The 16,624-nt window shown below is 45.0% G+C and overlaps 1 protein-coding gene across 5 annotated transcripts in view; it reads left to right on the top strand.

The window, feature by feature from the left end:
• The first annotated feature begins 301 nt into the window (after positions 1 to 301).
• dmtn (dematin actin binding protein) overlaps positions 302 to 16,624 on the top strand; it is a 77,662-nt gene continuing 61,339 nt past the window's right edge. For 2 of the 5 annotated variants that reach the window (XM_073056816.1, XM_073056805.1), the window contains exon 1: positions 364 to 621. The gene's annotated coding sequence lies outside the window, so the exon portion shown is untranslated. The other 3 variants (XM_073056781.1, XM_073056755.1, XM_073056796.1) reach the window with 3 other exon arrangements.

Here is a 16,624-nt window from a genome sequence, read left to right as displayed (position 1 = left end):
TCAATTGGGGCGGAAGAAAACCCCTTTCCCCCCTGCAAATTTGCCTCAATCCGCTCCTCTTTCCCCAAAGAGAGTTAACTGTGTTGCTTTCAGTAGCGCTGGGTGAGGTGACACAGAAATGCCTTAAGGTTTGCCAAGACGGGGGGGGGGGGTGGTCGCCATAGCAACAGGTTGTGCCGGGGTGGCCCGGGTCTGGTGGTCTCCTCGCCCGGGTTCCACCCACTGCCAGGTGCACCACCGGGGTATGCCGGGGTGGGGTAGGGTGGGGTGGGGAGGGGAGGAGGGCTGTACCCTGGCCGGGCGCTCTGCCGCAGATGCTCCGTCACGTTGGCGGCCACAGCCTCCCGCCGGCCCGGTAGGTGCGGCTGCAAGGAGCCATCCAAACAGCCGTGCGGCCCGCCCACCCGCTCTCTCTCGTTCTCTCTCCTTGACGGTTCCCAGCCACCGTGAGTCTCCGACCGTCGCCACACTTACCTCTTGCGCCCAACCTTGCTGCTGTATCCGGGGGGCGGGGGGGGACCACAAAAGGATGTGTCTGCTGCTTTATTCAACGCTCAAAGCTGCTGATAACGAACCGCTTTGGCGCTGACGGGCAGGCGGAGGCTGTACAGCGGACGGTAGGTGAGTGGGAGCGGCGGGGCTGGCAGCGAGCCGGAGCCGGAGCTAGGGGCACCCCGTCGTGTAGCAGAGCGGCGTGGGTCTGCGGTCCCGGCAGGGTCTCCCTTACTCCTCCAGAAAGGAATACAGCCGGATCAGTACCCCGCTACCCCCCCCCCCCCCCCCATACACCTATGCACCAAGAGCCACCACCCGGACACAGCTAGATCCGTTTCTATCTCCCTCCCTCCCCGGACAAATCCGGATCACTCTTCCCTCCCCTCACACCCCTAACACAGGCTCACCTCGATACATCTGGAGACGTTTCTGCCCCCCCCCCCCCCCCCCCCCCCGGTCGTCAGGCACTTCTGGATCGCTCTCTCCTCCCCAGACTCGCCTAGATCCATTCCCCACCCACCCCCTCCAGATGCCCCTGGATTTACAGCCACACGGAGAGCAAGGCACCCGCAACCTGATTTGTGAATGAAGAAGACAGCATTCCAGCTGCTCAGGGCTGGTTCTCAATTGATTTTTGCTAGTTTCTGCAGAGTGGTTGGAGGCCTTGTGAGCCCATGGCAGAGATGGAGGTTAATTGGTGAAGAGAGAGACCACAGAGCTGTCCGAGAAGCTGCTAGGACAGTGGATCTGTGGGGATTGGAAGGGAGAGGGACCTTGTGAGGTTTAGTTGGACATTGTCTTCAATGCAAGCACTGTAGGACTGAGGGCCAGTTCCTGTGAGGCACTATTGTAGGTAGTGTGGAGATTGGACAGTATTGTCCACTGCCCGGACCACGGGGAGATACAGAAGGGTGGGGGGTGGTGGGGGAGGCAAGGTTTCTGCCCAACTACAGCGTAGTTGCTGTTGACTGACGCAGGCCAGTGATTCCACTGAGCTTCTGTCTGCAACCCTGGGCCCGAAACGTCAACTGTTTCCATAGGTGCTGCCTGATTGCTGAGTTCCTGCAGCATGTGTGTGTTGCATCTGTGAGTGTTCAGGAGCACTGTAATTATTCCTGCTATTTAGAAAAGAACAGGGAGAGAAAACAAGGCAGAGCAGGTGGGGGGGGGGGGGGGGGCGGAGGGAATAGTGGAGCGCAGGATATAATAAAATGTTATGAAGAATCATTGAACTGAGCGGAGTCAGCTGGGATCTGTGAAATCTTATTCAACTAACTTATTCAGGTTTTTTAGAGGGCCATGGGAGAAGATAAGTCAGGAGAGAACTCAAGGTATGAGTTAGAGTCAAGAGGGGCCATGACATGTCCTTGGCAAGTGGGATTAAAGAGAATCTATACATAAGGAAATAACTAGGAAGAGGGTAGGACCTCAGGATAAAGGAGGGAACATGTCAAAGTAAATATTGAACTATGTACAGTTATGTTATTATATACTACTTTGAGATTCATTTTCTTGCAGGCATTTACAGGAAAATAAAGAAATACAATTGAATTTAAGAAAACTGTACATAAACAAAGACTGACAAAACCAGCAAAGTGCCAAAGAAGATAAATTCTGCAAAAAAAAACATGAGTTGTAGAGACCTTGAAAGTGAACCTGTAGATTGTGGAATCAGTTCAGAGTTGAGTTTGGTGAAGTTAACCCTGTTGGTTCAAGAGCCTCATGGTTCTGAGCTGAATTGATTTTATTTCTTACATCCTTCACATACATGAGGAGTAAAAATCTTTATGTTACGTCTCCGTCTAAATGTGCCTTGTGCAATCATAGTAATTTATAATAAATAGAACAGTCAATGTAATATAGAGTACACTCAAATCAATGTAAGTTCATCAGTCTGATGGCCTGGTGGAAGAAGCTGTCCCGGAGCCTGTTGGTCCTGGCTTTTATGCTGTGGTACCGTTCCCCGGATGGTAGCAGCTAGAATAGATTGTGGCTGGGATGGTTTGGGTCCCCAATGATCCTACAGGCCCTTTTTACATTCCTGTCCTTGTAAATGTCCTGAATCATGGGAAGTTCACAACTACAGATATACTGGGCTGTCCGCTTCATTCTGCAGAGTCCTACAATTAAGGGAGATACAGTTCCCATACCAGGCAGTGATGCAGCCAGTCAGGATGCTCAGTTATGCCCCTGTGGAAAGTTCTTAGGATTTGGGGGCCCATACCAAACTTCCTCATCCACCTGAGGTGAAAGAGACGTTGTTGTGCTTTTTTCACCACACAGCTGGTGTGTGCAGACCACATGAGGTCCTCGATGGAACTTGAAGCTGTTTACCCTCTCAACTCCAGATCCATTGATGTCAATAGGGGTCAGCCTGTCTCCATTCCTCCTGTAATCCACAACCAGCTCCTTTGTTTTTACAACATTGAGGGAGAGGTTGTTTTCTTGACAGCAGTGTGTTAGAGAGATGACTTCCTCCCTGTAGGCCACCTTGTTATTGTTTGAGATAAGGCCAATCAATGGAGTGTCGTCGGCAAATTTAATTAGCAGATTGGAGCTGTGGGTGGCGATACAGTCATGGGTGTACAGGGAGTAAAGGAGGGGACAGTACCCAGCCCTGAGGGGCTCCTGTGTTGAGAATCAGAGGGGTGGAGGTGAGGGAGCCTACTCTTACCACCTGCTGGCGATCTGACAGGAAGTCCAGGATCCAGCTGCACAAGGCAGGGTCAAGTCTGAGGTCTCTGAGGTAATAAATGTTCCTGAAGCTGATGGTGTGAGGCCCAAGGCTCCTGAACCTCCTGCCTGATGGTAGTTTCAAGAAGGTTGCATGGCCTGGTTGGTGGGGGTACTTGTCGATGGATGTTGCTTTCTTGATTGTTGTAAAGGTACTCAATGGTGGGCTTTGCCTACGATGGACTGGGCTGTATCCACCAGTTTCTATTCCTGGCCATTGGTGTTTCCATATCAGGCTGTGATGCCACCATTTGGGATACTATGTGTCTACAAAAATTTGTCAAAGTTTTAAATGACATGCCAAATCTACACTAACTTTTAAGAAAATAGAGCTGTTATCACTCTTTTGTGTTGGTACTTGTGTGCCGGTCCCAGGACAGATCCTCTGATTTGATAACACCGAGGAATTTGACATTACTGACCCTCTCCACACCTCATCTCCTAATGAGGACCTCCAGTTTCCTACTCCTGTAGTCAGTTCTATGGTTTTGCTGATGTTGAGTGAGAGATTGTTGTGGCACCATTCAACTATTTTTTCCAAGCCTCCTATATGCCAGTTTGTCTCTACCAAAAAGCCAGAAACAGTCGTGTCATCAGCAAGCTTAAATATGGCAAAGAAGCTGAAATTAGCCACACAATCAGAGGCATAAAGTGAGTAGAACAGGGGATTAAGCACACAGCCTTGTGGTGCATCTGTACTCATTGTGGAGGAGGTGTTGTTGCCATTCCATACTGACTGGAGTCTGCAAGTGAGGAAATCGAGGATTCAGATGAACAGGGAGGTATTGAGGCCTAGGTCTTGGAGCTTGGTGGTTAGTTTTGAGGGGATGATGGTGTTAAATGCTGAGCTGTGGTCATCTGTATCTTAATTGTCCCGATGTTGTAGAGCTGAGTGAAGGTGTAATGAAATGGCATCTGCTGTTGACCTGCCATGATGGTAAGCAAATTGGAGCGGCTCCACGTCACTCCTCAGGCAGAGGTTGCTGCGCTTCATGACCAGCCTCTCAAAGCACTTCATCAGAATGGATGCAAGTGCTACTGGACGATAGTCATTGAGTCAGGGCTACCACGTTCTTCTTGAGTGCCGGTACGATTGAAGCCTGCTTGAAGGAGATGGGTACCTCAGTCAGCCAAAGAACGAGGTTGAAGCTGTCCACACATACTCCAGACAGTTCTTCAATATGCCATCTGTGGATTTACTGTCGTGGAGGATACTCTCGAGTGGGCTTCAGAGACTGAAGCCACAGGGTCGTTGGGGGCCATGGGGTTCTTGAAGGCGCCTCTGTTTTCTGTTGGTGAAAGTGGGCATAAAAGGCATTAAGCTCATCTGGGAGCGAAGCCTTGTTGTTTATATTGCTGGAGTTAAAGGATAGGGGTGAGATTATAAATGAGTAGTTTGTATTGAAAAGAGTAAGGTGGTGAAGGCTCTCCTAAAGAACAGTAAGGTGGATAAGTCCCCAGAGTCAGATGGAATATACCCCAGCCTGTTGACGGAGGCAAAAGATGAGATTACTGAGGACTTGACCAAGACTTTTATTTCCACTGTAGCCACAAGTGAGTCCCAGAGGATTGGTGAGCAGCTAATATTATTCCTTTCTTCAAGAACAGGCCCTTTGGCCCTTCATACTTGTGTCATATTGTGGCACGATGCCAAATTAAACTAATCCTGCCTGCCTGCCTGCCTGCATTCTCTGAGCATTTTCTCTGCACCATGCGTCCCATGCATCTTAATCCTCTGGATAAGCCCCCATGAAAGACCTTGTCAGATGCCTTAATAAAATCCATGTCAACAACATCCACAGCTTTACCTTCATTACCTCTGTCACCTCCTCCAAAAAATTCAGTCAAGTTAGCAAGCCATGACATGCCCCACAGAAAGCCGTGCTAACTGTCCCAAATAAGGCTGTGGCACTCCAAATGCTCATAAATCCAATCCGGAAGAATTCTTTCCCATGGCTTCATTACCACTGACTTAAAACTCAGTGGTATACAATTTCCAGGACTATCCCTTGTTCACTCTTGAACAAAGGAACAACATTAGCTACTCGCCAGTCCTCTGGAACCTCCCCTGTGGCTAGTGAGGACATGAAGTTCTTGTTCAATCCCCCAGCCAATCCAAGATTTGTCTTTCTCAGTAACCAGTGAAATATTAAATCAGACCCCGAGGACATCCACTTTAATGTTCTTCAAGCGACCTAACACTATCTTTTTTTTTAATATCATGCCCCACATTGATCCCATTATCATCCATGCCCTTGGTGAATACTAACACAAAGTATTCATTTACGACCTCGCCCATGCCTTTAGCCTCTTAGCAGATGTTCCTTGCTTTATTCTTGAGTGGTCTACCCTCGCCCTAGTTATCCTCTTGATATTGATGTATGTATAGAATGCCTTGGGATTCTCTTTAATTTTGCTTGCCAAAGACATTTCAGGGCCTCTCTTGGCTCTCCTAATTCTTTTCTATTTTGTTCTGGTTTCTTTATAATCCTCAAGGGCTCTGTATAACTTTGGCTGTCTAAACCTTGCATGCGCTTCCTTTTAAATCTTGACTAAATTCACAATATTTCTCGTCACCCAAGGTTTTCTTACCTTACCGTGCCTGCCCTTCCTTCTTACTGTACTCTGTGCAGTTGGTCTTTAAACACCCTCTACATGTGGACTTGGTCAAAAACAACTGTTCCCGATTAACTCTCCCCTAATCCCTGCCTAATATTCTCATAATTTGCTCTCCTGCATTTTAATACTTTCCCACAAGGTTATTCTCATTGATAGCTGTCTTAAACGTAGAAAGTTGTAGAAAGCAGGTAAAGGGTCACCTGGCAAGTTCCCAGACACCAGTAGGTGGCTAATGTCGTTCCATTGCTTAAGAAGGGTAGCAAGGAACTACAGGGTTAACATGAGTGGTGGGAAGTTAATGAAAGGGATTTTGAGGGACAGGATCTACCAGCATTTAGATGGAGTGTCTTTAGAACACAACAATACAGCGGAGTACAGGCCCTTCAGCCCACAGAGGTGTGCTGACCTTTTACACAACTCTAAGATCAATCTAACTCTTCCCTCCGACATGGGAGGAGTCAGCGTGGTTTTGTCAGTGTGTAGTCTTGCTTTATAAACCTTAGAGAGTTTTTGAAGAGGTAACCAAATGGTTAGATGAGGGTAGGGCAGTGAATGTTGACTGTTTGGACACTAGCAAGGCTTTTGACAAGGTCCTGCATGGTAGGCTGGTCTGGAAGGTTAGGTCCAGTTGAATCCAGGGAGAGCTCGTTGGGTGGATTCAAAATTGGCTCTGGGGTAGGAAGCAGAAGGTGGTGATTGGAGATTGTTTCTTGGAATGGGGATGGTGTCTGATGGCGTGTCACAGGGATGGGTGTTGGGACCCTTGTTTGTTATTTAGATGGGAATGCACAAGGCTTGATCAGTAAGTTTGTGGATGGCACACAAGTAGGAGATTTTGTTGATGGTGAAGAAGTTTATCGTAGATTACAGGGGGATCTTGATCAGTTAGAGAAATGGGCTGAGGAGTAGCAAATAGATTTCAATACAGATAAATGTGAGGTGAAATATTTTGGAAAAGCAAACCAGCATAGGATCGAAATGAAGGAGGCTGGGGAGTGACTTGAGAGGTCAGGGCACCATGGTCACGTAGTGGTCAGCACAACACTATTACAGCTTGGGCCGTCAGAGTTCGGAGTTGAATCTCTGGGTCCTCTGTAAGGAGTCTTTGTACATCCTCTCTGTGGAATGAAAAGGCTTCCTTCAGGTGCTCCGGTTTCCTGCCACAGTCCAAAGCCATACTGGGTAGGTTAATTGGTCATTGTAAATTGTCTTTTGATTATGTTAGGATTCAATCGGGGCAGTGCGGCTCGAAGAGCCAGGTGAGCCTATGTTGCACCATATCTCTGGATAAAATTAAATTAAAATAAAATTAATAAATTATTGAGAAATATAGATAAGGTAGATAGTCTTCACATGTATAAAACGAGAAGAGCATAGGTTTAAGCTGAGAGGAGAAAGATTTAAAGGGAACCTGAGGGGTAAGTTTGTCCACACAAAGGGTGTTATGTGGATAAAGTGGCCAGAGGAAGTGGTAGAGGTGGGTACAGTTACAGTATTTTAAGAAAAAATGTTGGACAGGAAGGTGAATAAGGAAAGTCTTAGAGGGATACAGGCCAAATGCAAGCAAATGGGACTTGATCAGGGATCATTTGGTCAGCATCGATGAATTGGGCCAAAGGGCTTGTTGCTGTGCAGTATGATTAATGTTAGAAGGCAGTGGAGTTGTATGCGGTGTCTGAAAGGTGAATGAGGTGTTGGGGGAGTAGTGGGGGGCGGTGGTGAGAAGGGTCTTGAGTATTCATTAAGAAATGTGAGGTGTTTGTTGTCTATGACCTGGCAGGTGAAGAACTTCAATTCCTTGAACTTTGGCAAATCATTGAAAAATGTTTCAGTTTAAATATTTCCACCTTGCGCAACACTTAAGGCTTTTGTATGTGTGTTTGTGAACCTTGTTGTTGATCATTTTCTCCACTTGTGTCTGTTTTGTACATTGTCCTGGCTTTGGCAGCGTACAGCAGGAGTTTGTGCAATGTGGAGTTCTTCACATGTTGAAGTCAATATTAAGTCTCAGAAATTCACATTCCCACTTCTCAAAGGGCAGCTCTGGTAGTCATACACAACAACAGAAGAAATTGGAAGAAGCAAACAGCAGCTGCTCCACTATTCAGCCAGACTGTGTTCACCCCTCCTTCTTTCCCTTTTGACTCTCCTGTGATGCAGGGATCTGCTTGTCTCATTGACTCATCATCTCCATTGACTCTGCCTCGAATGTTCTCTGAAACAAAGAATTCCAAATGACCTTCTGAGAGAGGAGCTTCCTCCTCCTTTCCACCTTATTCGGGAATAATGCCTCCTAGTGCAAAATTCCCGGAGGAACTCATCCTCTTTGTGTCCATATTGTTAGTACCCCTCGGAACCTGATGTTCCAATAAGGTCACTCCTCATTTTCCTGAACTCCATCCTGCCAATCTTTCTTCCAAAGTTCTCTCCACCTTTCCAGGAACTAACTTTGGAAACTTTCTCTACACTGCATTAAGTGTCAATTGGGATCAACTAGAGTTTCAGAACTAGTTTACTTAGTGAACCAATTATTTTTCTATTCTCCATTTCATCTTTCAGTAAAGCTCCTGCGGATGTACTTGAAAGATGAAAACCAGTATTTAGAGGCACCTTTATTCTGAGTTTTCATGCTAATGTCTTCACCCACTTTCTCCCAGCAGAGATCCTGATGCAACAGTCACTAAATTGGGAACAAGGTCACAGCACAGAGGCAGATACTGATCAAACCCACCCTGATATCAGTCACCACCAAGTCATCCGGATCATTGGAACTGGAGATAGCAGGACCAACAGATCCTTGCACTCCAGTTTTGTGGAATTCAAACCTGATACACCCCAATCCTCTGGAACCGAAGAGTGTGCCAGAAATATCAAGGGCTCAGAAAAGATCATCTCAAAGTCACAGCCTCAGTATCCTCATCAATCAAAATACCTGCTGGTCCTCACGGCTGAGTGTTCACAATCTGCAGTTCTAGCAAAAGTGTTCAAAATCATGAATGGTTCTAGTAGAGGAAGGAAAAATGGCTTCAAGTAGAAATTGTTAGGATCCATTGAAGACAATCTTATATAAGTTTCGGGTTAGGTTATACTTGGAGTATTGTGTGTGTGTCTAATGGGACAACTAGAACAGAAAGGATGTTGAGGCTTTGGAGAGGGTGCAGAGGAGGTTCACTAGGAGGCTGGCTGGATATGAGGGTATGAGGTATCAACAGAGGCTCAGGGGAGACCTCATAGGTGTTTATAGAATTATAAAAGCGTAGTTAGGATAGTCTGCCATAATCTTTAAACCAGGATAGAAATATTAAATTTGAGAAGATAGGATTTAAGGTGCGAGGGGAAACATTTGAAGGAGATGTACGGGGCAAGTTTGTTTTTTTACATGGAGAGTGGTAAGTGTCTGGAACATGCTGCCAGTTGGCGGTGGAAGTGGATCAGAATCAGAATGACCATTACTGATGTATAGGATATGAAAATCACATTATCATGGTGGCATTTAAGAGGCTGTTAGATAAACGCACAAATATGCACGAACAAGGGAAAATCTGCAGATGCTGGAAACCTAAGCAACACACACAAAATGCTGGAGGAACTCAGTAGGCCAGGCAGTATCTATGGAAAAAAGTACAGTCGACACTACAGTTGTGCCCCATATATGTGTCCCTTGACAGTACGTGTATATGGGGCGCAACTGTAGTGTAGCAGTTAGCACAATGCTATTACAGCTCAGGATATCAGAATTTGGAGTTTAATTCCAGTGTCATCTGTAAGGAATTCCTATGTTCTCCCCATGAACAGGAGGGTTTCCTCCCACAGTCCAAAAACATACTGGTTAGTAGGTTAATTGGTCATGGGGGTCCTTGATTGGAGATCCTTGATTAGGCTAGGACTAAACTGGGTTGCTGGGAGCTTGGCTCGTTGAGCTGGAAGGGCCTGTTTAGTGCCGTATCTCTACATACAGCAAATACATAAATAATGCAGAGAATGAAGGAATATGGGTCGTGTACAGGCAAAAGCGAACTAATTTAATTAGGCATTGTGTTTGGTGCAGATGTCTCGGGCTGTGCTGTTTTGAGATCTGTGTCTAAGGAATCGTATAGCACAGAACACACCCTACAGCTCACCTTGTCCATACCAACCATGATGCCTATCCAACACTAATCTCATTTGCCTATCCCTCTACAGCTTTCCTACCCAAGCCCTTGCAAAAAGCACCTTTTAAAAAAAACTTGTACAGGTATCTGTCTTCACCACCTCCTGGCAGCTCATTCCAGATATTCACTACCCTCTGTGTGGAAAAACTAATACCTCAGACCTCCTTTAAGTTTTTCTCCTCTTACCTTAAACCTGTGCCCCCAAGTTCTGCTCCAGGAAATGGACTCTGACTACTTATCCTATCTATGCTCCTCATAGTTTTAGAAACTTATAAGATCACCCCTCAGTCACCTACATTCCCAACCTATCCAAAAACCTATCCAATCGCCTACATTTCCATGAGGATAAACACACCTATCCAATCGCCTACATTCCCATGAGAATAAACACACCTATCCGATCGCCTACATTCCCATGGGGATTAAACCCAACCTATCCAATCGCCTACATTCCCATGAGAATAAACACACCTATCCGATCGCCTACATTCCCATGGGGATTAAACCCAACCTATCCAATCGCCCACATTCCTATGAGAATAAACACAACCTATCCAATCGCCTACATTTCCATGAGGATAAACACATCTATCCGATCGCCTACATTCCCATGGGGATTAAACACAACCTATCCAATCGCCCACATTCCCATGAGAATAAACACAACCTATCCAATCGCCTACATTTCCATGAGGATAAACACACCTATCCAATCGCCTACATTCCCATGGGGATTAAACACAACCTATCCAATCACCTACATTCCCATGAGGATAAACACAATCTATCCAATCACCCACATTCCCATGAGGATAAACACAACCTATCCGATCGCCTACATTCCCATGAGGATAAACCCAGCCTATCTAATATTTCCTTAAACTCCATTCCCAGTGACATCCTGCTGAGATCCTGCACTCTCTCTCATCCTCCCCATATTGTGACAACAAGAACTGTACATAGTACTCCACGTGTGCTGTACAGCTGCAGCACGATTCCTGTATTGAATACCCCAGCCTATGAAGGCCAGCATTCCAAGTGCTGCCCTTGCCACCATATCCACCTGAGCTTTCATTTCCAGAAAGGAAAGATAGGCACCCCAGCGGTGCCTGTACCTTCTTAACGTGGCTGAGAAGAATCAGATTGCTCACGAGAATTCCTCAAACTTCTACTGTGGCAGACTTGTCATTTCTTCCCTCACTTTGTACCGTTCAGTTGTTTAGTGCTATGTTTATTGTTGTATTTTTATGACCATGTACACTGTTTACTCTGTGAGTGTCACATGAATTTCATTGCACCCTGGTGTATACGACAATAAATTAATTTGAATCTCTGTACGTCACACCCTGACGTTCCCTGCCATTTACTCTGTATCCTGCCAGAATTTGATGTCCCAAAGTGCATTACCTCACACTTGCTTGGATTGAAATCCATCTGCCAAATTTTTCAGCTGATCTATGTCCCAATGTATCCAAAGACAATTTCTTCAATGTTTATGAGTCAATTTTTGTGTTGTCTGCAAACTTGATTATTAGACTACTAAATTCTCATCCAAATCTGAATATATTGTACAGTATGTACAGTATATTGTAAAGAACAGTGGTCTCAGTACTGATCCCTGTAGTAAACCACTGGTTACAAATTTCCAATTGCAGAAACACCCTATCCACACCAATACCTTCTGTCTCCTATTACAAAACCAATATTGGATTCAGTTTGCCAATGTTCCTTGGATCCCGTGTACTTCTACCTTCTGATCAACCTACCATGTGGGACTTGATAAGAAGCCTCACTCAAGTCCAAGGAAGCCATGTCTACCACACCACCTTCCTTATAGAGTCATTGAACACTACTGAAATAGGCAGTTTGGACCATCTAGTCCATGCTGAACTATTAATCTGCCTAGTCCCATTGACTTGCATCCAAAGGATAGTCCTCATACCTCTCTCATCCAAATTCCTCTTAAATGTTGAAATCAAACCTATATCTGCCACTTCTGTTGGCAGCCGGTTCCAGACCCTCACCTTCCTCTGAATGAAGAAATCCCCCCCCCCCATGTTTCCCTCAAGCATTTCATCTTTCATCATTAACCCATGACCTCTATTTCTTGTCTCACCCAGCCTCAGTGGAAAAAGCCTGCTTGTATCGACTCTGTACTCCTAATTTTGTATGCTTCTATCAAATCTCCCCTCATTCTCCTACACTCTAGGGAATAAAGTCCTAACCTATTTAACCTTTCCCTATCACTCAAGTCCTCAAGACCCTGCAACATCTTTGTATATTTTTTCTGCACTCTTTCAATCTTATTGCCATCTTTTCTGTAGGTAGGTGACCATAACTGCACACACTACTCCAAATTAGGCTTCACCAATGCCTTACACAACTTCAACATAACATCCCAACTCCTGCACACGGTAATTGATGGATAAAGGCCAATGTGCCAAAAGGTCTTCTTTATGACCCCATCTACTGCTTACGAGGAATTATGGATCTGTATTCCTGGATCCTTCTGTTCTACTTCATTCCTCAATGGCCTACTGTTCACTGTGCAAGTCCTACCCTGGTTGGCCCTCCCAAAGTTCAACACCTCACACTTGTCTGCATTAAATTCCATCTGCCCATTTTCAACTCATTTTTCCAGCTAGTCCAGAACCTTCTGCAAGCTTAGATAGCCTTCCTCACTGTCCACTGCACCTGAAATCTTGGTGTCATCCACAGATTTGCTGATCCAGATCATTGATGTAGGTGACAAACAACAATGGATCCAGCACCGATCCCTGTGGCACTCCACTAGTCATAGGCCTCCAGTCAGAGAGGCAACTGTCTACTATCACTCTGGCTTCTCCTGCAAAGCCAATATCTAATCCGGTATACTATCTCATCCTGAATGATGTGGCGGAAACCTCTTGACCAACCTCCCATGTCATCTCCCTTGTTAAAGGCCTTGCTAAAGTCCATGTAGACAACATTAATCCACTGCCTTTCCTTCATCAACTTTTCTGGTAACTTCCTCAAAAAATTTTATAAGATTGGTGAGATGTGACCTACCAGACGTGTTCACTAATGCTATCAGCTCCTGTCTATCTAAAGACTTGTATATTTAGCCCCTTAGAATACTTTACAATAACTTATGTCGGACTCCCCGGCCTATAATTTCTTGGCTTATTCTTAGAGACTACATTAAACAATGGAACATCATTAGCTATTCTCCAATTCTGCGGTGCTCACACATGGCTAAGGACATTTTAAATATCTCTGCTGGCTACCCTGCCATTTCTGCACTAGCCTCCCACAAAGTCCGAGGGAACACCTTGCCGGTCTCTGGGGATTTCTCCACTCTAATTTGCCTCAAGTCAGCAAACAGCTTTTCTCTTTAAAACAAACCTATCTGATCTATGAGGCATGATCTCAAAACCATGCTGACTCCTAGTGAGACCTTACCTTTCTAAGTGAACAGAGGTTCTTACATGAGAAACTCATCCAGAAGATTAAGATGCATGGGATCTACAGTGACGACAGTTTGGATTCAGAATTAGCACCCTCATGGATGACAGAGGGTAATGAAGAAGGGTCTCAGCCTAAAACGGCAATTATTTATTTCCATAGATGCTGTCTGACCTGCTGAGTTCCTCAAGCGTTCTGTGTGCATTGCAGAGGTAATGATTGATGGGACTTGTTCTGGCAGGAGATCACACCAGTGCTATTCTTCAGGGATCTATCGAGAACCTCTGTGTGTATATGTGTTAAAAACTGATGGAAATATATGTGAATAGATCATTAATTATGCAGATAATACAAAGACGGCACTGTTGATGGATACGAGTGGAGAAAAATGGCAGATGGACTTTAATTTGGCCAAATATGAGGTGTTGCCCTTTGGGAGATAAAACTTAAATGGAAAATACACAGTTAATGACAGGACCCTTATAGAATTAGAATACTCAGCCCATAGAGTCTGCTCCACTATTCTATCATTGCTGATTTATTATTCTCTCAACCCCATTCTCCTGCCTTCTCCCCATAAACTATGATGCCCTGATTAATCAAGAACCTATAAACCCCCACTTTAAATATATCCAATAACTTGGCCTCCTTATCTCTTTTCTAAATGGATTTCCTTCTATTCTGATGCTGCTGCCTCTGGTCCTAGACTCGCCCACTGGAGGATACATCCACTCTGTCTAGTCCTTTCAATATTTGATGAGATCTACTCTTCCATTCTTCAAAACTCCAGCGAGTACAGGCTCAGAGCCAGCTCCTCAAATGCTTACCCTTTCATTTCAAGAATAATTCTCATGAACCTCCTCTAGACCCTTTCCAATGCCAGCACCTTTTCTTAGAGGTGGGGTCCAAAACTGCTCACGATACTCTAAGTGCCGTCTGACCAGTGCCTTGTACAGCCTCAGCATTACATCCTGCTTTTATATTCTAGTTTTCTTGAAATGAATGCTAATATTGCATTTGCCTTTCTTACCACCAACTCAGCTTGCAAGTTAACCTTTAGGCAATCCTGCAAAAGGTCTCACAAGTCCATTTGCACCTCTGATTTTTGAATTTTCTCCCCATTTAGAAAATAGCCTAAACATTTATTCTTTCTATGGAAGTGCATGACCATACACTTCCCTACACTGTGTTCCACTTACCACTTTGCCCATTCTCCCAATCTGTCTAAGTCCTTCTGAAGACTTCCTGCCTTCTCAGCATACCTGCCCCTCCACCTATCTTCTTTTATCTGCCGCATACCTGGCCACAAAGCTATCAATTCCATCATTCAAATCTTTGACATTTAAAGAAGCATTTTAAAAGCTCTGAGACAGGTGCATGCTTGTGCAGAGAATGGAGGAATATGGAATATGCAGGCAGAAGTGATGAGGTGTCAATAGTTTTATTAGTTTGGCATAATGTGGGTTGAAGAGTCTGTTCCTGTTCTATATTGATTGGAAGCAGTTTGTAGAAGCATTGTTTAGAGAAGCATTGTGTGACTGCCAACTGGTAGACAGTAAATGTGGTGTTTGAGATTTTGGTCTTTACGTAGCCTATTACTATGAGATGGGTACTTTATCATCAATATCTACTTCTGCTGGGAGCTGGCTTCCTAGAAATGGAAAATGATCACTGTCGATGTGTGTCAGTGTGAAGCTTGATTGTTATATTATGGGGTTGTCATTGCCTTTCTTAATCCTATCTGTACGGGGTCTGGATTGGTTAGGTCTATCAATAATGTGCAACGTTCCATCTAATTTGTAATGACTAGCGTGCGCAAAAATCTTGTGCTGTGCAACTTTTTGCTCAATGATGACAACATGTGCGCACTGAATAACTTCTTCAATAAAAATAGTATAAATAAGACAGCTGTAAAACCTGCAGACAAATCATCACAAACTCTGTGTTGTCAACACCGTTCGCATCAGAAACCGGAAAAGGAATCAGTCCTCAGTACAATCGTGAAATATGCTTTACATGCCAATGACGTAGAGGGTGACAAACTCCTGTGCATAGTTTACATTCCTTTGTGTGCTAGTTGCAAAAGATGTGCATGTGCCAATACCTTAGAGGGTACATTGGTAATGTGTCAATTCTTAGGATGAGTACATTTGAAGGAGAAGCTCCACGGTCAGCTGATAAGTCAGTTTTGTGAGTCGACGAGGCTGTTGCTGAGGGTGGAGTTGCTGAGCTACCACGGAGATTTGTTGTGCTGTGAAGGTCATATCCACTTGGTCTTCAGTGCACAACAATTCCTTGGACAATGAGAAGGGGGCAACAACCTTCTCAGTGGCAGACTGCAGGGAGGTCCCTCTCATAGTTGAGCCTTTCTAGAAGACGTTCCCAATTCCAGTGTTCCTGAGCTGCCCTGAGATCACGAATCTGTCAGAGAAGTACTGTCCCACCATGTTTTAGCATTTCATAGAGATTTCAGCATCAAAGAGATGTGGAAGCAAATTCAAAATATTTTCAAAACTAGTTGGATAAATATGTGCAAAGGAAAAATAATTACCAAGGGAAGAATGGGCCATTGTCTAAGTGGACATAGTTAGAGTGGTGATCTTAAGGCTTTAGCTCTTCGAGGCTTCAGTGAAGAGAGGCTTCACTCAGAGAGAGCAAAGGAAAGAAAAGCTCAAGTTTGTTCCTTCTGTTCTTTATATCTGCTCATCTAGGTCGAAGTGACAGGCAGAATAGTGCAATACTCCTCTTGTGGGATGTGGGAAGGCAGGGAGACCTCCAGTATCCCCAACAACTACAACTGCAAGAAGTGCATCCGGTTGTAGCTTCTAACACTCCACATTAAGGACTTGGAGCTGGAACTGGATGAACTCTGGATCATTTAGGAGGCTGAAGAGATAGGACATAGAGAGAGGTAGTTACACCCACGGTGCAGTTCAAAGGTAACTGGGTGACAGTCAGGAAGGGGAACGGTGTTAAGGAACCAGTGCAGAGTACCCCTATGGCTATCCCCCTCAACAGCAGGTATAGCACTTTGGATACTGTCAGGGTTGAAGGAGGTTGACCTATCAAAGGAAAGTCACAGTGGTCAGTTCTCTGGCACTGGGTCTGCTCTGTGACTCAGAAGCAATGGGTGAAGAAGAGGCACGCTGTGGTAATGGGATTCATTAGGGGTTCTGTGAGCG

Source organism: Hemitrygon akajei, chromosome 1, assembly GCF_048418815.1.
Source record: "Hemitrygon akajei chromosome 1, sHemAka1.3, whole genome shotgun sequence".
Lineage (NCBI taxonomy): Eukaryota > Metazoa > Chordata > Chondrichthyes > Myliobatiformes > Dasyatidae > Hemitrygon > Hemitrygon akajei.
This window is presented reverse-complemented; position numbering and strand designations above follow the sequence as displayed.